Source organism: Calypte anna, chromosome Z, assembly GCF_003957555.1.
Source record: "Calypte anna isolate BGI_N300 chromosome Z, bCalAnn1_v1.p, whole genome shotgun sequence".
In the NCBI taxonomy this organism is placed as follows: Eukaryota; Metazoa; Chordata; class Aves; order Apodiformes; family Trochilidae; genus Calypte; species Calypte anna.
In genome coordinates, this window is record NC_044274.1 from 61415597 (window position 1) to 61443038 (window position 27442).

Below are 27442 nucleotides of genomic sequence, written 5' to 3' on the forward strand. Positions count from 1 at the left end.
TATTCTCATTAAAAGAATAGCTTACTAAAAAATAACTAAATAATTTTTACTAATCAAATTAGTCATTCAGTTACTAGTCTGCATTTGAAGAAAACAACTCTTACTGAGAAAATTTAAGGAAAAAAACCATCAATAATATTTCTTTCCAAATTATTTGAGAAAGACTTGTATTTTCCAAATTATTTATTTAATTTATGAAGAATTTTTAGTAATTCTGATTAAAAGTGTATAAGGAAGATGGCTTTTTATGCTTGCAGTAGAAAAAGTAGTTTGTAGTGCTTTACGCAAGAACACAAGAGGTGATAACAGATTATGACATGTTTTTGTTAAGGAGGGTGACATTATTTTCCTTACCATATAGTTTCATTTTTTCCCTATGCCTTTAATAAACTTCCATTTTAAAGAAATTTTATTAAATAATTTTTTTATGAAAGGGGGTAATTACCTTCGTGCTTTTAAGAAAACATTCAGATCAGTAAGTGTCTGGGTTGCTTAAGTTTCTCTTTTTTTATTTCTATAAAAATAGGAAGCACAGCCAGCAGAGAGAGGATTTTGTACAGCTGTATATGGTCTCTGTGTTGAGGTCTTTTTGGTGACCTTGTAAGGGGTGAGAAGGCAGATGCGGACATATAGGTCAGGGTTAACAAGACAGACCAACATGAATGATGTTGACAGTATCTGCTGTAAAGCTCTGAATCAAGAAGTAGATGAGACAGTCTACAGACAACTAAAAGAAGCGTCAAATTCTCAGGCCCTCAGGTGTGGTTCTACTTCCCCATGTCATCTGGAGGGACAGCATAACAGGGTGCAAGCAATCCAAGAGGCTTCTGAAGTGCATTTATAATAAGCGTCTAATATAGATTAACAAGGATTCATCAGAGGGTTGCTCTGTAGGATGCTCTGTAAGGTCTGGATTCCTAAAAACCAGGAAGGACTGGTCAGTGAAAGCTGGTGGCAGACTTTAAATATAGGGACTGTGAGGTGTTGTAGTACAGGATCCTGAGAGGAAGAAGCAAGCCAAATAGTAAGATCACCAGAATCCCCCAAAAAGCAGAGCATAATTTGGCAGGGAACTGCTTATAAGAATCCAATAGGAAAAGATCTCTGGGGTGGTCCAGGATAAATTATTATTTTTTCAGTTATAATCTCCTCTAAACTCAGGAGTAGTCTATCTCCATTTTTGAACTTGCATGAAGAAATCCAGGAAATCAAGCAAAAGTGGCAAGAAGACCTGTGGAAATGAACAAGAATCTACTAAAAAATTCAAGCACAAAAAGAAAGCATGTAAGAATTAGAATCAAGTAAGATGAACCCTGAGAAATATGTGTACAAATAAATGAAGGGTGGGCATACAGAAGAGTGCCAAGCTTTTCTCAGGGGTCAAGAACTAGAGGCAATGGGCAAATATTGACAAAGAAGAAATTGCATTTAAAAATTAAAGCTTTTTTACTGAGGGTGACTGACCCCTAGTGCAAGTTGCCTAGAAAGGATGCGAAGTCTCCACACTTGGATATATTTAAAACCTGAACACTATTGTAGAGAACTTGCTGTAAGTAATTCTTCTTTCACCTAGGTGAAAGAATGGTCTGATTAGATGATCTCCAAATGCTCTGACATCCTTAGCTTTTCTGCAGATCTGTGCAGGGCACACAACTGAATTCTGTGAGACCAAAGATGTGCTAAAAGACAGGATATGGTGTTATAAGGTGGTTGCATGAATTATAATGTCATTAGTATAAGAGCATCCTTGCTTGGATTGATATTTTTGTCCATCCATAAATGCCTCTGTACATATTTAATTATTTTTTAATCTGTTTGTGTATACTTGAAGTATAGAAATGTGAATTCTTCATGCAAGAACCACCTTGCAGCAAGCTGTTATATTAAAAGAGTAAAGTAACTTGGCAGAAAATTAACCTCCTTGCATTCCAACCGACTCAGATATTACAGGAGCTGAAGGGTGGCTTGGCTTTGATTCTGAGTGATAGCAAATATGGTGTTAATAGTCCAGTCATGTCCAGTACATGTACTGCAATATCACGGGTCTGAATGCACTACTAATGCTACACTATTGGTCCAGTAGAGAATTTGGTTGTGTTCAGTGAACACTCTCATAGAATAATTAAATAATAATTTAATTTTGCGAAGCAACAGTTCACGAGCTCCTTGGATTGCTGGTGATAAATCCACTGTCTTCAAAGCATGTGCAAATACCTAGGTTATGAGTAATACAGCATGGCTACAAATTAATAAGAAAAGTGACTCTGTAGAGTTTTACACTTATTCCCGGGGAGGCAATGCAGTGAAACCTTTAAATCTTACCCAAAGGCATACTTATGGTGGGGAAGAGATGCTCAGCCTGTTGACTAGTCCCAGAGGTCAAGGTATAGGGTCTTCCCTGCAATGGTATCGTCCCTAATATCTTTCCCCCTGTTGGCTACATTTACACTATTTTACCTTAGAGGTGGATCTTGAGTGACCCTAGTCGTACATATCTTTATCGTGATTGGTGCAAAGTTCTCTTGCTTTGCATTTAAAAGTATAGACTATAGACAATACAGAGCTCAAGCTCCATAAGAGGTGGGTAGCTTTTGGGGATGGAGGTGTATTTTTGTACTATAATGAGATTACAGTAAGCAAAGTTCACCTAAAGGACAGGATTTTGTGAAAAGGTGGCAGGTTGTTGGCTCAGGGTATCCAAAGTTCAGCTGGTTGGTCCCACAGTACTTTCACACTTCATTGTTGCCACACAGTGTGGCAGCAGTGTCCCGCCTTTGTTCTGCCCTCCATGCAGTATTTCTTTAGAGACAGCAAATTAAATTCCCCTGATGTTACTGACAACCAGAATTGCCATGGTACAAACCTGTTGTGCATTGGCTGCATTCCACCTGCTTTGATGCTGTACCTATCCTTAAAATGCAAGCATGACTTTAAAATTTATAAATCACCTCTACAAATTATTGCAATTATTCCACACAAGGGAAACTTGTCCCAAATATTGAATTAGTTGGGAATTATGAAACTGTACTCCCTGTTAGACATGCTGCAAAACATGATTCCTTTTTTCTACTCTTGACCGATCTCTCCTTGTTTGCTACTTGATTCCTGCATCTTGTTTAAAGTACCATCTTTACAGAAGCTATTATAACTTGTGGCAACCTTAAACTATATTTTTTTAAAGAGAAATTTGTTAGGGTCTGCTTAAGACAGGAACACTAAAAATGCTTTCTTCTCTACCTAACTTTTTCCTTCTGATAAGAATTATTTGGTAGGACATAATGATTTCGCCCCAATTACGCATTTTTGAACTGACACTTGAAGTAAATTATATGCTTTAAAATAAATGTGCAAGTACTTGAAAGGCCCTACCAGTAACATACAATTGAAAAACATTCTTATAAGATATGCTAGCATTTATTATGTCATTCATGCCCAGGCAAAATGAAATTAAGGGATTAAGTAATAAATAATCAGAATTTTTGACATACATTATACCATGAAATAAAAAAGATCACTTAAATGCTAAAACCCAGAAAAGGATATGGTTGTGCTCTCATCTATTTAAGAAAAAAAATTATTATTGATAAAAGGAAACAACCTGATATATAATAAAACTGGTTTTTAGTGTATGACAGAAATACAATAAGAACATAATGTTTTTTAAAGCTTTTTCAGTAAAATTTAAATTGATAAAAATATTCTAATCTATCAAATATTAGGAGTTAATTTTCATTTCATTAGAAAGAATGTTAAGCTGTCTTCCTTTTAAAACCAAAGAAATTAATTGAGAACATGGGATTTGTTGATTCTGGAAGTGATTATAACAATGCATGAACTAATGATCAGTGACTAGTGCGAGAATTAATTAATATGGATTTTAATAAGCTTCTGCATCACATTATCATATTTATATGACTCTAAAATAGAATTAATTCTTGTGAAAGTTTTATTGAAAAAAGATTCTGTACACATACAAGTCACCATAACATTTGTGGAGTGAGTTTGTAAATAACAGATGAATATCTCATTCTTCTTGTATTAATTGTGCCATTATTTTCTAAAGAGGTACATGTTAATTTTTCCTCATTAACAAAATGTAGATCTAAAATATTATTTCCATATCTCTGAAAAATATGTCTAGATATAACACATGATACGAATTAACTATAGAGCCTTGTTGTCAACATGTAATATTTTGCATGTTGCAAGGATATGCATTTCTTACTGCTTGTAATACTGCCATGGTCACTATTGGTACTATTAACTCACAGATTCACAGATCCACATCTTACAGAACACTGAATCATATTTTTTCAACTAACTAAATAAAATTCACACACTGATATTTACACGAGATTCTTGATGTGTATTGTCCCATCAGAATTCCATAGACCATTAATATTTTATATGTCTATTAGCATGGACAATTTGAAGCAACTGAGCATGAGAAACTTTGAAACTGCAAGCTTTTAAAACTCTGTTGAGAAACATGTCCTTTAATTCTTACCATATTATGAACTGCTTCCTTTCCAAATGGGCCTACTCTGCATTTCTAAGTCTCAGACCTGCATTCTCAGGTTCCATGAACAGAATCAGAGAATAATGCAAATTTTGTAAATAATTTGAATTTGTGCATCTCATATGATATTTTGTTTTTCAAGACAAAGGGCAAAGTTGCAGATAGCATGGAAACTTGATTGATTTCTTTTTTTATTCAATCTGTGTTTTTTAATCAGCATGAGGTAATTTTAATTTATTAAAACATGGGGGATGTATCTGTGATCTATGACTGCATTTACATTGTACTTAATTACTTCTCCAGGAAAAAAAGTAGAAGACTAAAACTTTTATGAAATTTAATAAAAGGATTTAGCTGGCTGCTGTGATTGTTTTTATGGTATTGTTCCTATGTGACCAGACACTTTTGCTTATCGAGCAATTACAAGGGAAAAGCACTGGAAGAAGAGGTCTCAAGGTATTTCCCAGGCACTCAGGATTTAGAAAGAATTTAATCTAAAAATTTGTTTTTCTTTATGCTAAATGAAGGGGATGAACTAATTTAAATTATAGACACACAAAAAAAATTACAGTTCAAATAAAGGTAAGCCACATTTAATGGTCTAAGAAAGAAGCCAATGTAAATGTAGGGCTTTTTTTAATATAATCTTTTACTAAACTGGTTGAAACACTTTCTCATCATATCAGGCAAATAACATGCATTCATTAAATACTTCAGTACTAACATGAATACATAAATTGTGTTTGGCCTTGATAGCAATACACTTGTATACTATGCTCATGGTATGTCAAAATTTGGGTTTTCAAAAAAGGAATAGAATGTTCCCTCCCACAGGAAGGGTTTAGGAGATACAGTCTTTCTCTGCTTTGTTTGCAACTGTGGGGAGAAAAAAAATTTTAAAAATTCAAGGCTTCAGGAAAGTGCCTCTTCATATCTCTGTTTGAGTTCTGCTCTGCTTGGTTATTATGATTGTTGTCCCTAACTATTTTCCTTTATAAATTGCACTGGTAATATCTGACAATTATAATTTTCAGATTTAAGATGCGAGAACAAAGAAACAGCAGTGAGATGAGAATAATTATTCAGAATTGGCAGGAAAGAATCTCTGAAAGCTTTCTGGAAGTGTAAAGATTTCAATACTGTTTAAAATTTCACTGTTGTCTTCAATAACCATATTTTCATTGTGAAGGAAAGAAAACTATTAATATGTTTTATGAAAGAAGTTATAATTTTTATGAGTAATGAATGAATGGAAGCATAATCAATCCTCTAATTTTACATGGAATTGTAAAATCTCTTTAACAGATGTTTTTTTAGACATCAAACAGAGATAAACCTTTAAAACATATATATGTATATTTATATGAGAATGTATATATATATATATATATGTGCACTCTTTGATGTATTGAAGACCACTGGTAGGATCTTAAAGGTTACTGTGTCACGCCTCTCTCTCACACACACCCAGCCAAAAAGAAATTTTATTGTGCAAATTTCTGCATCCTCTGCAATGCACAGCCAGCTGCTGCTTTGTATACAGTTTCTGCTGATCACATGAGTTGCATGAACCTGAGAAACAGAAACAGGAAATCAAAGGCTGAATTTTTACTGGAACTTTCATCTCCTCTTAAAAAGGCTACACATTTCATATACATTTGACACTCCTGGCTCTACCCACAGCCTTTTTTTCCCCTTTAGAGTCAGATGATGGCCAGTGTCACTGAGTCCATCCCAATTTCCCCTCAGACGTAACTGGGGAAGCTGATACGAGGACAGATCAGAGCTGATTCAGCTTTGTCAACTTTATGTTAGTCACAAAACTTCTTGACTTCTTGACAAGAGTATACCTCCACAGAGTCACCTACAAGTAGTTTACAAAATTTTGTAGACTTTGGAAACATCCCTTTAGCACAGATTTTGGTAAATGAAATTCTTTTAAAATAAGCAAAAGGTATGTTTATATTATCTAAAATCTTTATGCCAGCTATACTTCTATCTGCATAACTTTCTCTGAAAACATACATTGATATAATAGAATAAGAATCTCATCTCGTGTTACAGTATGTGATTTAGAACAAGACATCTGTCCTCAGAACATTGATAAATGACACTGAAGATTCTGATATCTTCATTTACTATCTTCCATAATGTAAAAAAGTAAAAAAGCTCTCTGCTATTGCTGTACTGCAAGGCAGACCTAGCATTTTGCAGGCAGAATTGCCTTTGATGGTGAAGCAGAAGTAACCATAGCAATCTGAAAGGCCTGAGAACACTGGCAATTCATTTCATAGAATCATAGAAACTTAAGGGTTGGATGGGACCTCATGGAGTCCAACCCCCCCTGCCGAAGAACAGTCACCTACAACAGGTCACACAGGAACATGTCAAGGTGGACTTCTAAATGTCTCCAGGGAAGGAGATTCCACAACCTCCCTGGGCATCCTGTTCCAATATCCTGTCACCCTCACAGTGCAAAAAATTCCTCCTAATATTTATACAGAACCATCAATGGCCCAGTTTATAACCATAATCATAACCATAACCACAACCATAACCATTGTTTGACCCCCAACTTGGTTTGCTTCAAGGTGAACAAATATAAAACAACTTTTGGTTCAGCATGTTTTGAATATTGTACTTTGTCTTCTTCTCCTCTTTGTAACAATGCAAGATGCCTTTGACATGTTAGGCTTGCTATTTTCACATTGGCTAATTCAAGCCATTCTCCTTTATTTTGTATCACAGAATATAAAGAATGTTAAAAAAAAACATGCCACACCAGAAACAAAATTACTCTTCCTATGGGTTTGTAAAGCAAATGTAATAGGAGGGGTTTTGTTTGGTTGGGTTTTTTTGCATTTTAATTTTCTTCACCTAAATAACAATCATTCCTGGGTTTTGCTTGTGCTTTTGATGAGCTATTTCATGAATGAGTTAAAGGCTGTTGTGAATTAATTTGATTTCTTTTCATTCAAAAAGCCAAAAGAAAAGAAAAAGAAAAAAGAGAGAAATCCGTTTTGAGCTAGTCAGTTCAAGCCATGCTTCCAATATCAGCTGACTTTAGAACTGACAACACAGAAGTATTGACCTTGTTGCATCTAAAAAACCTCAGAAGCTCAATAGTACCATTTTCAGTTACATTCTGCTTCAGAAATAAGAATTGTGGATGAGCAGCATATTGAAATATAAAACCCTTTAGAAATACTCACTCTGTTCCAAATGATTTATATTTCTGTAGGCCATGCACTTGCCCCTGGAGCCTAGTTTGATCTTTGGCTCACCGCAGATGCTTGTGTCTTGCTGTCAACAGTTTTCTCTTTATACAAGAACCTCTTTCTTTGCAGTACTAAGACAGTTTGTTGCCAGACGTATCATCAGGGCTGCAAACAGCCCTGTATGTCAATTGATAATTACTGATAATAATTTTGAAATTATTTTCTTTTTTGTGTGTGTCAAAACAGAAAACAACACCCAAAAAACAAATTTATATATCAAACAACTGCACCTCTAACATCAATTTTAGTCTTAATTTTTTCTGATCTTACTTTAGCAATCAGGTAGAGCTACTAATACAGTAGTTTACCTATTCCCTGTGAGCAGGAGGAAAATTTGTTTGTTTCTTTGTTTGCAAAGCAAATACAAAATTCATGACCTGAGTGAAAAGAAGCTTGAAAACTTCAAGTGTGAAAAAACAGGTATAACTTTCTTTAGAACAACCTCTATTTGAACTTCAGTTTGTCAGACCAGTTTCTGTATCAAATATTAGTTTTTTGTCTAGTCACTGACACTTTATTTAAATATAAGGGGCTTGCATAAAAGCATGAACTTGTCAAAAGAAAAATATCTGGGTTTTTTTAAGCAAAGAAATGGTTGAAGCAAAATGTTCTTCTACTATAATTCCGTACAAATATGTTGAACTTTTTTGTTATTTCTTTTTCCACTGTCATTCTGAAATCTATTCTTCTGATGATTTTCTTCAGTTAGGCTGCATAATAAATCTAATACAATTTTAATACAATTTTAATTGAAAACCATCTTCCTCTACATTTACCTACTCTGAAGATTATTTCAGAATCTTCATAACTTCTGTCATCTATCCTTTTTGCATCTTCCTTTGTTAACTAATGAGAACTAGAATATTCTTATTGGTTATTTATTTATTTATATTATCTTACACAATGGAACAGATCTAATGTGAAGTCAGTTAGACCTGTGTTAGAAAACATTCATTTTCTTAAACTGTCTGATTGTCTCGCTGGTTTCAATTGTAAGTTACAGAAATTCTTCAGGCTGGTATTCTGGGACACCAATATCTGTATATGTGCTGATACAATGCTATCACTGTTTAAGAAGAGTGGATTAAATAGATGTCTGTCTTCACTAAAAGTCATTGCTATCTATTTTGTTTTCTGCTTCTTGAATGCTGCTGATTTTCTCTTTGAGCACCTCTAGAAGTCAGAAGATCTGAAATGCATTTTTGAAAGAAATTTCCTATTTAGAGTTAAGCTCTGACAGCTCTCTGGAGACCACGAAGAATCTGGGCACATCAAAAATTATGTTGATAGACTTGTTCCCTCTGGAATTATAGTCTGTTGCATTTAAGAGCATCCTTCCAAATGTATTTTCCACTCAAACATGCTGTAGTGTGTCTATTTGATTTCACTAGAGACAGAAACTTTTCAGAAAATAAAATAGTCCTCACAAATTATTGTTATCTTCTTCAGCTGAATTTCCCTTCCAAAACTGTGGCATGGCATCTTTGTAAGCTGTTTTTAAGTCTGTTGAAATGCTGCCCATCTGCTACTACACAGATAACCAGCTGAGGATATTAAGAAGAAGAGGAGAAAAGCATACAGTGTATGACCTCCCTCTCTCCCATATAAATGATTAGGCAGAGAGAAATACATAATGTTTTCTGAAGACTTGGCAGGTACTGAAGTGCAGCTACTGCAGTGACCTAGCTGGACAGGAAAGACAGGCTCCCAATATTTGTCCCTCTGTAATACAATGGATGAGCAGGGATTTCTAAGGCTTTCTAAGGGAGGAGTTAGTCAGCTGCTGCAACAAAGAGAGGACATAGAAACCATATATGAGCAATAGCATGTATTTTGAAAGTTCAGAAAATATGTGGATCTAAATGTAGAACATGAAGCCTCGAGTAGGCGTGACCTTCAACTTTGTGACTTAGGTATGAGTTATCTCTTTTCCTTGTATGTGGCTGCCTATTAGAAGCTGAGCAGTCATAACCTGCCTGTGTACAAAAAAAAGATGCCTGAGAGAAAGTGCCCTCACTCTGTAGCCCAGTACTACCTGCCTTTTATTAACAAATTATCACTTCATGGCAGCAGTACATCAGAGTCTGTGTTCAGAAAGATTCAAAGATTAGAAACATGAATGCAGAACAGGGCTAGACTCAGACAGTTAAATAAATCCTTAATCTCCAAAGCACAGTACTTGTCCGTGTACTTCCTTCTGCTCTAGAATGTGCTATCCATCTTGTATCATCGTGTATATTGTACTTCCTACAGCCAGTAAGAAACAGATTCATAATGCTAACCTCGCAAATGAATCTAGCCATTCAAGACAACACAGAAATTATAATGCTGTCTAGACTTTCCAGTTGCATTTTGACTTTCTAACTTCTGCTTTCTTGCTATGAATTATTTACCAATTTTAAATTATATATTTCAATGTTCTTCTAAAAGGATGCCTTGTTGCCTTCCATTTTCTGAAATCTTAAACTTTGTAAAAATAATGTTTGTTTTTCAAACAAGAGCAGAACTATAATCTAATCTGATGTCCTTCCTTTTGCAGTTTGAAAGGTGGGAAAGACAGTGCAGATACATCATTCAATGAAGAATCAAACACATTTTGTGTAAACAAGACTGGTGTCATACAAACCTTTGGAGCTGAGAATTTAGTACTTTAATATGTGACTTTTATTTTAGTGTCTTAGCTTGCTCTTCTGTAACCACCCTCTGTAAAGACCTCAAGAAAAAATCATACAGTCATAGAATTGGTTAAGTTGAAAAAGGCACTTAAGATCACCAAGTTCAGCTGTTAATCTAACATTGCCAAGTCCACCACTAAATCATGTTCCTAAGCACCATATCAACATCTCTCTGAAATATTTCTAAGGATAGTGATTCAATAACTTCCCTGGGCAGCCTGTTCCAGTGGTTAGCAACACTTTTGGTGAAGATTTTGTTTCAAATACCTAATCCAAATCTCCTCTGGCACAATTTGAGGCCATTTCCTCTTGTTCTATCACTTAATATTTGTGAGAAGAGATAAATATCCCTTTCACTCCAACCTCCTTTAGGTAGTTGTAGAGAGACGTAAGGTTAAACAACCCCAGCCATTCATCAAAAGACTTGTTTTATAGATGCTTCACCTGCTCCATTGCTATTTTTTGATGTACCCTGGCACCTAAATATCTTTTGAGTGAACCAATTCTGTGCCTCTTAAGCACGCCTGAAAAATTTTGCACTACATCTGAAATTTATTAAACTATGTTGTCTATTTCAATCTGTTTGGATGAAATTAAAGGAACACTATTCCAAACAAACACTGATTTAACTATTAATTAAACCTATAGCATATTAGTATCAAATGTTGAAGTAAATTGTAGGTGACACTTTTAAGATAAAGTATGCTCTCAACATTTAGTAACATTTAGTGTAATCATATACCCTTTATTAAATGGTGCATTATTTTCAAAGGGCTGTGATCATGTTCTTCTTTTGCCTGGTATGTAGAGAACCAATGTTCCTAAGCAACTTTTGGGCTTCTGTGACTCTATAATGTGTTTAAGCTACTTGGGAAGAAGGAAGAAAAATTATAAAAATTACTCCAGCCATTTAGAAAGCTTCATAGGTATTCTAAAAGAAGAAGAAGAAAAAAAAAAAAAATACAAGGTTTATCCCAATTCAGAAAAATCAGTCATTAAATAAGGAACTCTGACACAATTATCAGAAGTATCATTGAATGAAGAAACAGGAGATAAGGGAGGAGATCCTCAGGATCTGTTAAATATTCAGTGTTCTGTGCCATGAGTAAAGCTTTATCATTTTTTTTGTAATGAAAGAGTACATTAGCATCAGTAAAGTGGAATATGAACAACAGGCCTTCATGTGATAATCTATTTTCTCTGCTTGTTGGAGAGAAAGAAGGCGTTTTACAACAAGAAAAATCCTCTTTGACAAAAGTGCAATTGGGAAATTCTTATGTGGGCTACATTTGCTAAAACTGCTTTAGGCTTTAGCCTTTTCTTTCTGAATAAATTATGAAGAGAAGCCATTAGCTGTACTTTAAGGCATATCAATAATGAAGATACATAACACTTAGGAAGGGCAGAAAAAAAAATTGTGTAATATAAAAAAGTCAGAGTTTAGCAGTTTTCTGCATTTCTCATGGAACAGGTATATCCAGCAATATACCAATAAAGAGGTGAAGTCTAAGTAAAATTTGTAGGATCCTGGACTTCACTTGCAGAATCCTGGCAGCCCAAAAAATTCCAAGATCAGAAAAGTGTGAATCTTGTACATGGATTTAAACAGAAAAATTACTTTAATATTTGCACGATACAGCCAGTCTAATGAAAAGTGAAATCATGCGATGCTAAGAATTTATTGAAAATTGAAGAAGCCTAAATTCAGTCACATGATTTAGTTTAACACATCTCACACTGTCTTGTTCTTAAACAATCTGGAAAGGTTTGATTATAACCCTGGATGAGATTGTAAAAGACATTCAGAGCAGTTTAACATCTTACATTAAATGAATTAAAAACCAAAGAAGTGGTAGGAGTTCAAAACTACAGAAAACAGAGGAAACAACTTATTAAAAATCACTAGTCTTTGGTGTGTATTTTATGGGAGTTGAGCCAAGATGAATGTGAGAGTCTGACCTCACTGATTTGCAATTGTCTCAAAAGAGCAATTTTAAAGTGAATAGCCCTGGCTAAGGTGGAGGACCTGGCCTGGCCAGAGCTGAGCAGGGGGTGACACCCAGGAAGAGATAAGATGGAGACTACTCCACTTTTCTGAGGGCCAGCCTGCAATGCTGGGACCTCCCTCCAGGCACGATTACCCTGGCCAGGGTGGAGGAAGCCACCTTGGTTGTACTGATGCTGAGGTACCTCATTGTGGTGGCTGGAATGGAGTAGGAAGAGACACCTAGAAGGAGATAAGAACTGATGAGTGGGTGGGGAACTGCACCCTTCTGCAGAAGCCCCCACTCCAGGCAGCCTGTCTGCAATGGCTCTGATACCGATGACCCTGGCTTCTGTGGCAGCTGACTGACATCTGCCTCTTTGAAACAAAAGGAGCTCAGGGGTATATATGGCTGTCCATCCTGTGGCTGTTTCATTGTCTCTTGACCCAGCGTTATTTTTGCATCGAACCCTGTCCAGGATCAGCCCCATCTTGAAGAAACTCGCTGGAGAGCTGGACCTTGGTGGTGACTCTCTCTCCATCTCTCTCTCTCTCTCATTCTTTCTTCCCACTTTCTTACCCTTTTACTCCACTTTTCTCTCTCTCTGGGTTAGGAACTGGCTGGAGGGCTGGGCCCAGAGAGTGGTGGTGAATGGTGCTGCATCCAGTTGGCGGCCGGTCAATAGTGGTGTCCCTGAGGGATGTGTTGGGCCCAGTTCTGTTTAATATCTTTATAGATGATTTAGATGAGGGGATTGAGTCCATCATCAGCAATTTCGCAGATGACACTAAGCTGGGGGGGAGTGACAATCAGCTGGAGGGCAGGAGGGATCTGCAGAGGGACCTGGACAGACTGGAGAGTTGGGCTGATTCCAATGGGATGAGGTTCAACACTGCCAAGTGCCGGGTCCTGCACTTTGGCCACAACAACCCCATGTGGAGCTCCAGGCTGGGCACAGAGTGGCTGAGAGCAGCCAGGCAGAAAGGGACCTGGGAGTCTGCATTGACAGGAAGCTGAACATGAGCCATCAGTGTGCCCAGGTGGCCAAGAAGTCCAATGGCATCCTGGCTTGGATCAGGAACAGTGTGGCCACCAGGTCCAGGGAAGGGATTCTTCCCCTGTACTCAGCCCTGGGGAAGCCACACCTTAAGTTCTGTGTCCAGTTCTGGTCCCCTCGGTTCAGGAAGGAGATTCAATCTCCTCAGGTCCTGGAGTGGGTCCAGAGAAGAGCAAGGAGGCTGTGAAGGGATCCAGCACAAGTCCTGTGAGGAAGGGCTGAGGGAGCTGGGGGTGTTCAGTCTGGAGAGACCTCATCACTCTCTACAACTCCCTGAAAGGAGGTTGGAGCTGGTGGGGATCGGGCTCTTCTCCCAGGAAGATACCAGTAAGACAAGAGGGCATGGACTTAAGCTATGCCAGGGGAGGGTTAGGTTGGATATTAGAAAGAATTTCTTTACAGAGAGGGTGATCAGGCATTGGAATGGGCTGTCCAGGGAAGCAGTGGATTCTCCGTCCCTGGAGATATTTAAAAAGAGACTGGATGTGACACTCAGTGCCATGGTCTAGTAACCGCGGCGGTAGTGGATCAAGGGTTGGACTTGATGATCTCAGAGGTCCCTTCCAACCCAGCCGATTCTATGATTCTTTTCCTCTCTCCCTCTTTTGCTTGGCTCTATAAATTTGGCTGTGTCAATTGTCAAATAAAGTCTGCCCGCATCTGACCCTTCTATGGTTGGACTTTTTTTGAAGGATCCAAAACAAAAATAAATTTTTATGTTACCTCAAACCATTACAATGAATATAACTGATTTTTCTATCTTAAAATATTAAAATTAAATTTCTACCAAAGTTGCATCAATGGTTGTAGATCACTAATATCTAATATTGAAATTCGAAATTAAACATTATAGCAAATTCACACTATCTTACATTTGAATCTTTAAATAAAGGATGGATCTTGATGAAATACAGACAGCAAGTCTTACTGTTCATTGGTTCTTCATTCTACAGAACAACAGCCTACATCAGAATAATTGGTTCTTCTTCCCTTAGAATCTAATAGTCCTAAAAATTCTCCTTAAAGTACACATATATATGGCACAAGGCACTATAGGTTACTAATATTTTGCTCTTGAAATCAGAAAAAAGTAACTGCTTCATACCATAGAAAAACTATTCAAGTAGCTTACTTTGTGAAATACTTAAGAATTTCGTCCAAGTGAGATTTTCAAGTGTTTCAGAAAAGATGACAGTATGATAATAAAAAACCTGAAGACCTGGAAAACAGGTCATGATGATCAGATCTTTAGAATTACAGCTATTACAGAGGAAAGCACAAACAAAGTATTATTTTATTTACAGACACTCTGATAATCAGAGTAATCAGAGGATGTATTTTCCCAGATAAATGAGGAATAACTATAGCATAGAATCATTCATTCTGAAATTCAGAAAACAGGACAAGCCATATATTACCTTTATAAAAATGCTGACTCATTCAAAAATGGTAAAAAAATAGTAATTCAGACATCAAGAAAAAAATATTTTTATTTCATTTTCTTAAAATCTTGGAGAACAGTGAAAGCAAAAGTATTGAGTTCAGTATTTTTATTTCATTTTCTTAAACAAAATCAGTGAGAAACAGTGAAAAACAAGAGAACTGTGAAAGCAAAAGAAATCTGAAGAAAATGTGTGCTTTAGATCCAGAAAAAGAGATCTAGCCTAAAGAATTCACATACTCCTGTACATTCTAGGTAAGGGACAATTAACATTCAAAAATGAAAGCCAAACTTCTTGCTAATTGTGGATACCTTTCTGTGCTCCTTGCCAGACATGGAGGTGCAATGTTGATGAGGATTGAGCTGTTTGGCAGAACCAATGCCTCGGTGGTGTACAAATGGGATAATTTGTGCCCAGTCTCTACCACAGATGTTTTTCCTAGAAAAACCTGTGAGTTTTTTCCAAGGGTCTTTGAAGGAAAAGTCTGCATAAATAGCACCTTGTGCTGTAATCAGTCTAACACATAGTATCTGTGTCAAAATTCAGTGTTTGCACCTTATATATGTAACATGCTGCTATAACACTAAGTCTCAGGAGTCAGATATAAGTTAATTTTTATAGTAGCTGTGTAGCACAGGACACATGCACAGGTGTGGGTGAATATTATTAAACAAGCCAGTTTGCTTTTGTTTGATTTGGGATGATCATATTATGAGCATATATAATCTTCCTTCAGTAATGCAGTGACTATGCCTCTAGCTGTGTGAGTGACCAGTCTTCAGGACATACATTCTGGGAAGCGGTGTGAAACATCATTGTAAGTCCTCCAACATGGCTCTTCCAAAAGACTTCCAGAATGCCTGGTGCCTGTGGAAATGACCTACATATGCCCTATGGCCTGCATATGGGGACAACAGAGAGAAAGCCTGAGGAGATTTGCTCCAATTGTTCAATTTGGTATGTCTCAACCACACTTACTAAGCAAAACAGTCCTCTAAAAGGAGGAGCTGTGGAGTTGGGTTTTTCAAGTTTCATTGACACCAACCCTTCTGTACTGGCTGGCCCAATCTGGATGAAAGACTGGTGATATTCTGTTATCTACCTCTCTTAGCTTTACTTCTACTCTCTCACCTTCTCATTCTTAAAATCATTAAGTAACACAACCGTTACCAGAATTTTTTTCCTAGGTTCCACAGCTTGAACATCAAAATAATCGTCCCTTATGATTGTACAACCTGAGCATGCATAATAATCAAAATATCAGGGAGTTATTACTTTTATACTTCTAACTAAATCTTATGTTCAAATACATACCTTGAATGTCATTTCACCTTAATCAGTGGGTACCTGGCATGAAGCATTTCCTTGGACTGTAACATTTTAGGCACTCTCCTGGGGAGAACCAGGTCTGATAAGGTTGGATCCAGCCCTACCCAAGCTTCTCTCTGAGAAGGAGTTCAGAAAGCAAAGAGGTCCAGTCTAAGGAGCTATCTGATCACTACAACTTCTAAGCTAAAAAAAGACCTGGCTTAGAAATCTAAATTAATTTAATTTTTTCAATTTTATTGTTTTTAATATACATATAGCTCTTTAATACTAATTTTAAAATAACATTTTTCTGTGCAGAAGAAATGCTTAAGCTTCTGTATAGTACAAATAGATAAAAGATTTGGAGAACTAAAATTCCATGTTTTGTCTGTGACCTGTTAAGTAACTTTGGACAATATAACAAACATCCTCTACTTCAGTTTTCTGATTTGTATAATGAGAGCAATGAAAATTTTCCCATCTCCACATGTTCTTCTTGAATAATTTTATAAAAATTCACTTTTTTTTTTTGTCACTAACTAAGAATACTCAAATGATCTCAAGTACAGTCAAGGTCCAATTTAAATGGACCTGCATATTTAACTATTTCTCGTTGCTTTTTAAGTAATCACAGGTATTAGAATTAGGGTTTTTTCAACAATTTTGTTACTACCATCTGTCATGAAAATTAGACATTAAGACAAGATATGAAAGACTGTTAATAGAATTGAAACCAGAATTATTTATTCCACACAGTGAACCTAAGAAATTATGATAAATGTTAGATATCATGAGTTCAGTAGCCCATGAAGAAATAGAGGTCATCAGGAAGGTTTAATGTTTTATTTCAGTGTTTTGCAATAGCCTTATAGGTCTTTTTACTTCACATGTTAAATTTTCCCCTCTTTTGTTGCTAAGTGGGCACTATCTAAATATACTGTGTCCATTTCTCTGTTTCAGTTGTTGAAAAGACATTTGCTGTAGTACAATAGGTAGAATGTAACAGCAGACACCTCTTTCAGTGATCACAGTCCCAACCTGGCCATTTCATCACTCTGTCTTTATCTCTGTTCTTCCTCAAATAAGAGGTCCTAAAACTCACTTTTTTATGTATTGTGTCATCAAAGAAGCAGCAGGGAAAAAAAAACGTTGAGAGAAAAGTGAAAAAAGGAGCACTAGGCTATGCAAAGTTGCATGAGACATAATCCATACTGGCAGCTAATGCTCAGCATAGGTTTTGATATAAAGTTTAAAATTTAACATTTTTTTGTCTTTCTCATTCAATAGAAAAGGTCGTTCTTATATATTAAAAAAGAAAAATAAATAAATTAATAATTTCACTGCTATTTCAACCCAACCCAACCACCATCAGCTATGGTATCTCAGAGAGTGACAGCTTGTTCCCACCTAAATCCACATGTAGCTGCCTTCACACAACCAATGAGTAGCATGCTTCATGAAAATCCATTGATCAACCAGAAATAAAATTCTTCTCTGTTTAACTGTAGCCTAACTGATTGTGTAAGTTTATTTGAAGACTAAAGAATTGCTCCAGCATAGCTGTCAGGTGTTTTTTTTCCCCTAGTCTTATGTTTGCATTTTATATTGGACGTCCCTTCAATATCTGTAACAACTTAAACCACAAGAGATTAAAAGAATAACTAAACTAACACAAGAAAAAGTGGTAGAGAATAAGAGATAGCTTTCATTTCCTACTGGACAAATGCCACATTTTAAGTGGCACATATTAAAAAGAGATGCAAATTCTTGCTCACCTTCAGTTTATACTTGTACCCCAGAGTTCTTAGGAATTTTGCAGTTCATAAAAAACAAACAATTCTAAAGCAACAGCGTTGATCCAGATACACAGAGGAGAACATCTCAGGAAGGAGGGGTGGTGGAAGTGAATTCTAAGTCTACAAAAGTCAAGGACATGAAATATTTATTTTTTTTTTGCTGCACAGAAAAAGCTCTACTGCTGACTAAATAAATATCATGTTATAAATATTTGGGATTTTACCTGTCAGAGAGAAAAATGTGTAAATCAGCTTTGTTGTCTGATGAAATGTCAGAATTGCCTATGAAATGAAAATTTCATATTTTGATTACTGATTACAGCTTACTGATTGTTAGGTCTTATCTTTCTCTTATTCTGTTATTACTTCCTTAGCAAGTAAATAAGAAATTACCAAGTTCTGCACCAGAATCATGGACACCTAAATAATATTCTGTCAAAGTGCTCTGTAAAAATGCCATCATTTGGAAGTTCATTCAAATAACTAGGCTGGACAGGAGTAAATGATTAAGCAGTGGCAACTCAGAAAAACTAGCTTTTCTGCAGCTGTGTATCATGATCTTGATGTTCCTTCCTACCAGTTTTTCACTAAATATAAAAGCAGAATTGATGTCAGATATTAATTGCAAGAAGTAAATTTTAAGGGGAAAATCACATTTGGGAAAAAATCACATAAAAGAGAATAAAACAGGCATGAAGAATAAAATTAGGGCTCACACTGTTAAACAGTAAAAATTAGAGAAAACTAGATCCTAATTAGAGAAAAACACATCCCAAGTAGTCAGTAGCCTAGCTTTGAGCAGAGACCTGCAAGACACCTGCAAGAGAAATGAAAGGGATGGGAAAGAATACTCCCCACAAGCTACCTTGGTTACAGCCTGAAGCACTGTTAAAAAAAAAAAAAACAGCATTGAGAACTTGGATTGGTTGTATTAACATATCCTTAATATATTAATGAACTATTAGCATACTACAATACACACCCATAGCCTAGAAGCACCCCTACTAAAACAAAGAGCCACTTACTCTTTGAGTATGTGCGGTTAAATTTTTGAGCATTGCCACTTTTAATGGAAGCAAGGAACTGGTTAACCAATCATGGTGAAAATGATACAACAACATTAGAGAAAATGTTTTTTTCTCAGAATTTTCTGTATAAAAGTAGCACTTGCAATTCAGGAAACTGACCTTGCTGTTGGAATACCACCCTGCTCCCTTTTCTTTGCAGAAATGGATATTAAAGCAGACATTTCAACTCTATGTGTGGATTGGCTTATTGCACACCACTGACTCTCCTTTTGTGAGAACAGAATAATCTGTGCAACAGGATATTCTTTCCACCTTCTGCTTTTCTCTAACAGCCACCTTCCCTTTATCAGCTGTGGCAAATTTCTGGTGGTCAGTCAGTAAGAGGCAACTAGCTGAGACCTTTGTTATTTTTGAACTCTGGAAAGGCGGGAAAACAAGGGAAAGGCAGACTGCTGTCTAGTCTGCAAGTCCTTCATGGAGAATTTGAGGAAGCATGGGATTTTAAACACATTTTCTTCCAATCCTGTCTCTCAGTAAAGAATCTGGAAACAAGTGGGGAAAAATCAGAAAACCTAATGATTTTCTGGGACTATATGGATTGGTGATGCAGAGTTTACCCCCTTCAGCTTTCCATCTGTAACTACAGCAGTGTGTAAATGGCAATTTCAATGAGACAGCCCATGCAATGTCCCACTCAACTTACTAGAATAGCTATCCCTCTACCCTGCTAAGGATTTTTATTGGTTGCTATATTCTTGTACTTAAGATATTCTTTTAATACAGAAACATAAACTGTCTCAACTTGCTCGTGGCCACTCCCTTTGGAGTTCCAGTTAAAGCTCCAGCTTTGTAATATCGCTGTTTGTTGGATTTGATTACAATTCTGCTTAGAAAGATCTGTATATGAGAGTAGTATAAGTCAACAGATATCAAAATGATCAATTCAAAACCATTCAATAGAAAACGGTTCTCAGAAAAAGAAATAAGTAACCCATCACTACAGGCAAATTAAGATGTTGGTCCCAAATAGCCTGGTAATAATAACTGTATTTGGCTACTATAATATATATTTATGTATCCATCATTACTCAGGTAGTATGTTCATTTGTTTCAATTAGAAACTACTTTCTGTGTGAGATGCATTTTTTACATTGGACCAATATCAGAGATTGTAAATCCCTTCATAGTCCACAGCTACAATAACAGAACCTATTACTGTTGTAAACCTCATTTCTGCTAAGTTGTTCTGTTTATACCATATGTTTTTGAGTCCTAGTGTCCCTCTCTCCAATTCCCTGCCTACCTGTAGCGTTTTGTAATCTCTTGTTACGTATTTACTGACTCACAGGCTTGCTACAGGAAAACATTTTGCATTTATCCTTAAGGGAAAAAAACTTTCTCTGTTAGTTATGCTATTCAATTTCCCCACTATCTTTATTACCAGATTTAAAGCATTCATGAATCTGTATGTGAATAGCTACATTTTATTAGAATAAAGTTCTCATAACAGTCAGAGACAGAATTTCAGCTATATGCTGTGGCTCGTTTCGCATCCTTTTACTTTTTCTGGATAAAATAAAATAATAAATCATACTTACTAATAAAAACATTAGAAAAATGTTTGTTTGTAAAATATGTATGTGGTAAGTCATAGTTTCATGTGTACAAAGCTGATTTAGAATTAGTGGTAACTTCCTCATATTGCCAATGAATCAGCTTTGGCAGTTATCTTGATTTTCATAGAATATTTTATTTTAAAACATGGTAATTCATTTTGCAAAGGACTAAATCCTAAAATTTATGATATAAAACACAAGAGGGACCAAATATTAATTCTAGAAAACAAGTACATTTCAACACTGTCCTTTGAATATCCTGGATAGAGTACAGCAATAAGATTAGCATCTGGTTTTCTTTTTTTTTTCTTTTTTTTCTTGGAAGCACATGAATTAAAATGAGTTTAGAACTTCAGGAACATTTCAGGAGCATTTCTTCTTCCCTGACCATTTGAAAGCTAAGAATTCTTGAAACGGAACATTATTTAGGAAAGGTGCTTTTATGTGCTCATATATTATTTTGGCTAAATTATTAGATGGATAGCAACTTAATTTTTACCTCTGGGTGTCCTCGTTTGGGCCAGGATGAAGGTGATTCTCTGTCTTGTGCTTTTGCTTTCAGTTGAGCCTCTTTAAGTAGTTGCTGAGATTGGCAGCGGGTCCCTCAGACAATGTCTGCTTTTGGGGCTGATAACGCTTGATGTTTATAGGTACTGCCAGGGACTGGTATGCAGAGCCAAGGACACTGCTCAGCTCTGAGGAAAGCATTTTACCATCCAGGAGCCCTCCTTTGGGGAGGAACAGACAAGATAGATGTTAGAACTGACCAAACGGAGTATTCCATCCCATAGATGTTACACTCAGTATAAATTTGAGGGATTTTCCAAATTTCGCTCTCTTCTTCCGGCGCCTCTTCCTGCTTCAGCTAGCTGCTTCCCTTCTTGCCTCTCATCCTGCTTCTTTTCCTGCCTCCAGCTCCCAACTGCTACCAACTCCAGGAGTCCAGCCTGGATTTTCCAAGTAGTAAAAAACCAAACAAACAAAAAACTAAAACAAACAGACACAACACCCCCCCCCAACAACCAAAAAACCCAAACCAAACAAAAACCAAAACCAAAACAACAACAACAACAAAACGCCCCCCCCCCCAAAAAAAAACCACAAAAAACTAAAGGAAACAAAAATCAAGGAATAATTTATGCCATTACTGTAATCCATCTCCCATGATGACTGACTCACATTTCCAGCAAATTCAGTGGAAAATTAATTGCATGGAAATTTTATATAATCTGAATTAAGGAACCTCAGCTACTGTGCAATTTAAAACATCCTGAATCCTACAACCCATTCAAGTATAGTGAGGAGTATCTCACTGGTTTTCCAACACCTACAGTTAAAATGAAGTGTGAAACACCTTTCACATATTAGTTTCAAGTTCTAAAAGGAACTCAAAATAAAGCATGAAAAATTAATTTTAAAATGGTAAGCTAATTTCCTACGAGTAAAATGGGAATAATTGCTACATTTTTTTCATTGCTTTTTACCTATTGAGACTCCAAATCTTTGAACTGTAAATTGGGTTGTGTCCTCACAGTTTTTCCACTTGAAGTTTCCATAATAGGACTTCTGCCTGCATAGAAGGTAGAAAGACAACAAAATAAAAAACACCATTTCCTGAGCATGCCTCAAATAATTAATTCAGTGACAACAATTATTTTTGCTGTGTCTTAAAATAAAATCATAGAATCATAGAATCATAGAATTGGCTGGGTTGGAAGGGACCTCAGAGATCATCGAGTCCAACCCTTGAACCACCGTTGCGGTTGCTAGACCATGGCACTGAGTGCCTTAGCCATTCTTAGAAGGAACTGAAAGAACTTTGAAAACTAGTGAATAGACTAATCTAGACTGTTCATCAAGAAAACAAATACAAACATACTTTACAGACTATTATAAGAAGTGATGCTAACAGAATGATACCTTCTGTCAATAACACATCAGTTCAGTCATCAGAAATATCAGGTGTATGCTGTCAATAACAACAGAACATTCACAGAAACTAGATTATATTGTGTGACTCCTCAGTACTGAAGGAAAGGCTTTTGCACTATGTTCGGGTCGAGGTCAAGAAAGCAAGAGGTCTATGTGAAAAAATTATAATCTTTTTAGTCAAATATGATTTTCTCATTCATAAAGAAAAACGCAGCTTTAACAGGTCTCCTGTTCACATATGCAGGGAAAATAAGTTGTATCTCAACTAGGTAAGTCCCAACCAAAGGCTGTTAAGATACAAAACCTGTCCTACTTTCAGACAGCTTCAGAGTTTTCAAGACTTCTAGCATATCTATACTGAAGGCTGCTTAAGCAAAACTGTTTCAGTTTCCATGATGACAGAAACATGCGTTTCACCTTGCAACAGTAGGAAGCTATACACCCACTTGAGTGGCAATTGTCCCAGTGAATTCACTTGCTGGGCTAAAATTCAGGGATTTAACTAAAGATCTTAATCGCATTTGACTGAAATCTTGAGAAAAAATAGACTTGATATTTACATCCCTTACTCAGTGATTTGACAGTTTATGACTCCATAAAATATATTTTAAGATTATTCCCAAAACTGCTTAAAATAACACAATCAAACATTACTGTGTGTTTTGAGGAAGCCTCACATGCATGGCAGACAATGGTAGACTGTCACAATTTAGTCACTGTGTTCTTCATATATGCAGTCTAGAAAGTATAGTGACAACAGCTGTAATTCATTCTCCAAGATAATGAGGTGACTTAGGGTTTCAAAACCTGTGTTGATTTGGCATCAGATCTATGAAAAAAGAACCTTGAATTTCCCTGCAACAACTTTGTCCTGGAGTTTCTTTTTAAATGAAGCTAGGTTTGTCCTAAAATTACTCCTTGCATGGAACTTTCTATGATTTCCCCTCTAATTTGGAAGACAATAACAAGAGTAGTTAATTAGTGCTTTCTAGCATGAATATGAAAGGCTGAGAAGTGGCTTATTTAGTATGCAAAACCCCATACATTAGGATTGCCATATTTTTAGCAGTCTTACAAAAACAGTGTAATGAAGAGGTTTGCTTGGCATAGAATTAGAAAAGACAAAGCTGCAAAGCAGTCTATCAGTTTTCTGAGTCCAAAGGAATTTAGACATAATTGGAAGCCCCTTTTTCAATAACATAAAAGGAGCATTTACTGAGAAAATTCTACCTGTTCAGTCTGCTAATACCATAATTTTCTCTGGAGTATATACATCAGGGGGAAGAGGAGAGAGCAGGCTGGGAGGAACAAGAGGCTGCCCTGTTGTGTCCTGCCCAGTCCCACTCCTTTGACAACTCTGCCCTGTGCCTGGATCAACTGAGGAGCATGCACAGAGGGATGCTGGCTGCCCACACTGCTGTGGATGCTGGGACATTGGACACCATGCCACCATAACTCAAGAAAACAAACAATCTAACAAATAACAAACCAAACCAACCAACCAACCAAAAAAGTCCAGACCTCTCCTGCCTCCCCTGCCGGCTAGATCCTCTGCCTCCTTCCTTCTCCCCCAGTGTAATGTGTACTGTAGGAATGACCTCCCTGTTGGTCACCCTGCCCCCCTAAAACACCTCTTCACTGTCACAGCATGGCACTGGTCCTCCCTGCAGAGGCATACAGGAGGAAACACAGTGACAAGAGATGAGGAGAAGGCTAAGGAGTCCAGTCCCCTGAGACAGGAAGCAGAATGGAGCTCAAACTGCTGCTCGTGGAGAAACTGGCTGCTCGCAGCTTGGATGAGTATACCATTCACTAGGGTTAACAAAATGGATGTCCTGTCCCAAAGAGTTGTGGTTAAATCCAGATGTTGGCCAGAAACAAGTGATATTCCCCAGTGCTCAGTACTGGGGCCAGTGCTGTTAATATCTTTATCAACGATCTGAATGAGGGGATCTAGTGCACTCTCATTGGGTGACATGCAGGTGACACCAAGTTGGGAGTGTTTATCTGCCTTGAGGTATGAAGGCTCTACAGAGAGATCTGAACAGTCTGGAAGAATAAGCTAAGGCCAATTGTATGACATTCAATATGGCCAAGTACCAAGTCCCGTGCTCAGGTCACAACAACCAAGTGCAATGCTATGGGCTTGGGGAAGAATGACTGTAAAGCTGCTTAGTGGAAAAGTAGCTGGGTACGCTGGTCAACATCTGGATGAATATTAGCCAGCAGTGTGCCTAGGTGGCCAAGATAGTACAAGCATCCTGGTTTGTATCAGGAATAGTGTGGCCAGCAGGAGAAGGAAAGTGACTGCCCTCCTGTACTCAACATTGTTGAGGCTGCTCCTCATGTACTGTGTTCAGTTCTGGGCCCCTCACTATTAGAAAGTCCTTATGCTTCTGGAGTGTGTCCAAAGAAGAGCAACAAAGCTGGGGGAGGGCTTGGAGAACAAGTTTTAGATAAGGTGTGGCTGAGAGATGTTTAATCTAGAGAAAAAGAGGTTGAGGGGAGACTTTATTGCTCTCTACAACTACCTGAAATAATGTTGTAGGTAGATATGCGTTGGTCTCTTCCCTCAAGTAGCACCCACTAGAACAAGACGAAAGTGTCTCAAGTTGTGTCAGGGGTGGTTTAGATTAGAAAATAGGAAAAATTCTTCTCTAAAAGGGCTGTTAAGCACTGAAATCAGTGCCCAGGGAAGTGTTGAGTCACCATCCCTGGAAGCATTTAAAGGACATGTAGATACGGTGCTTAGGGACATGGCTTAGTGGTGGACTTGGCAGTGTTATGTTTATGGTTGGATTTAATGATTTTAAAGGTCTTCTCCTACCAAAATTATTCCATGGTTCTGTGATCTCCCAGGAACAAAATTTAGAATGTCAAATGGAAATATATTAGTTGCATCAGCAAATCCTTGTAAGGATAAGGTTTTGGACTTGCAGATGTTAAATATGTGATTTAATGTGATTTATGATGTGGTGGCTATTTGATGTCTGATATTCTTTCTGGTTGGTTGTGGGTTTTTTTTATCTCAGCTATCTGGAGATCTGGGTTATAAACCTGCCCACCTACTCTGAAAGCTAGCATAAGAAGACCTATACAGTGCTTGGAATTTCTAAGCTTGTCTTTCAAAAAACATTGTTGTACAACCTGTTTCTTCCCATTCACACAATTGTCACCTCTAGAAGACAATGCTTTAGTCACTGCTGGAGGTGGTTCTGTCAGAACTCTAATGGTACAAGAAGAGAAACACTTGTTCTCTGAGTGAACATGTAAAACACCAGTTTTATTATTTTCCTTCCTTTCAATTGCAAATGCTGGGAACAGCTAATTTGCATGCCTTTGATTTTTCTTAATAAATTATGACATTTAATTCCATCTTTCTCAGTACAATGCATTGTTTTGTACCACAATCATCATAAAGTGCTCAAGAAGTATCTTGAAAAGCAAAGTGTCATCACTGACAAAAGAAACTTTTGTCCAGTTTTGCATAGATGAGGGATACCTTAACAGAAACTGGAAATGTCCAAGCTGCAGAGGCTAAAGACAGTCAAATACAGAGAAATGAATAATCAGCAAACTGGACTAATAACACTTCTCAGAGTCTCTGAAATCTTCCTTATTTGCAAAAAACAAAAAAAAAAGGTTTCATCTTGCATATTTCTATAATGCTCTTTTGGAATACCACTTTGAAGTCATCCTTTAGGGTTCAAAATGCATGCAGTTTTTAATCCCCTGGTGTTCTACACATTGTCTCTGAAATTACCCCCCCACACCCTGTATGCATTTATGCTGACTTCAGAGCCATCATACTGAAGTTCACCTGTCAACAAAATATATGCAAATAGTAGAATATTAATGCCCAGCCTAAAGTACATGCTGTTTTGATCTTTGCTGCTGCTGTTAGTTAAAAAGTCTTCTAGAAACTACTCAAGTGCAATAGTATGTCTTTCTGGGCATTTTTATTTCCTGCCTGAAAATCCCTTGGTATTTTATTAACCGCTGATTTTTCATTTTGTAATATACTTATCCAGAGATATGCCCCTATTAATGTGTGAATGCATTTCTTGCACTGAGTACGTGTTCCCATGGTATGCATTATCTTATTAAAATACCCCACCCATTATTTTTTTCAGAGAATTCTGTAAATCTACATCTCCATTTGCTGAAAGTAAAGTCTTGGTCCTTATTCTCATGGAATTTTCCTGGGGTTTTACATAAAGCATAGAGCAAACATTTGTTTCCAAAACTTCAAAATAATATTATTATCATTAGCACAAGTAAATCCTCTTTGTTACTTTCAATTTGAAGTTAGGTATATTGCAAATACAGCCTCCATCCTTCATTGTTTTTCACCATTGCTATGACATAACAAAAGAAACCAGAGCATATAAAAAACTCATCTTCCACCACAGCCCCTTCTCAGGTTGCAGTTAATGCATCAGGCCTAAGTAAGTACTTTTGAGTCAGAATGAGATTTATGAAATGTTTATAGGATGACCAATTTTCAGACAGCCAAGCCATTGCTTGTGAAAGTTCAGAAATGCTGTGACAGAGTATATGGTAATACTTGTAGCTAAATTATGGTATAGAAAACCCACAACATGAAATCAAGTAGATGATGTTGTGATGTGCTGCTAAATATTTCAAAAGAAATATTTTAAAAGAAGTATTCCATAAGAACTCTTTGGTCACTTTGAAAATAATTTATGATTTATTCTTAAGCCAAAGTTACCTGCAAAAAGGAGTTGTTTCTCCTTAAAACCTCTTGAGAACGACACATAAATTTGAATTAAATACCAAAAAATC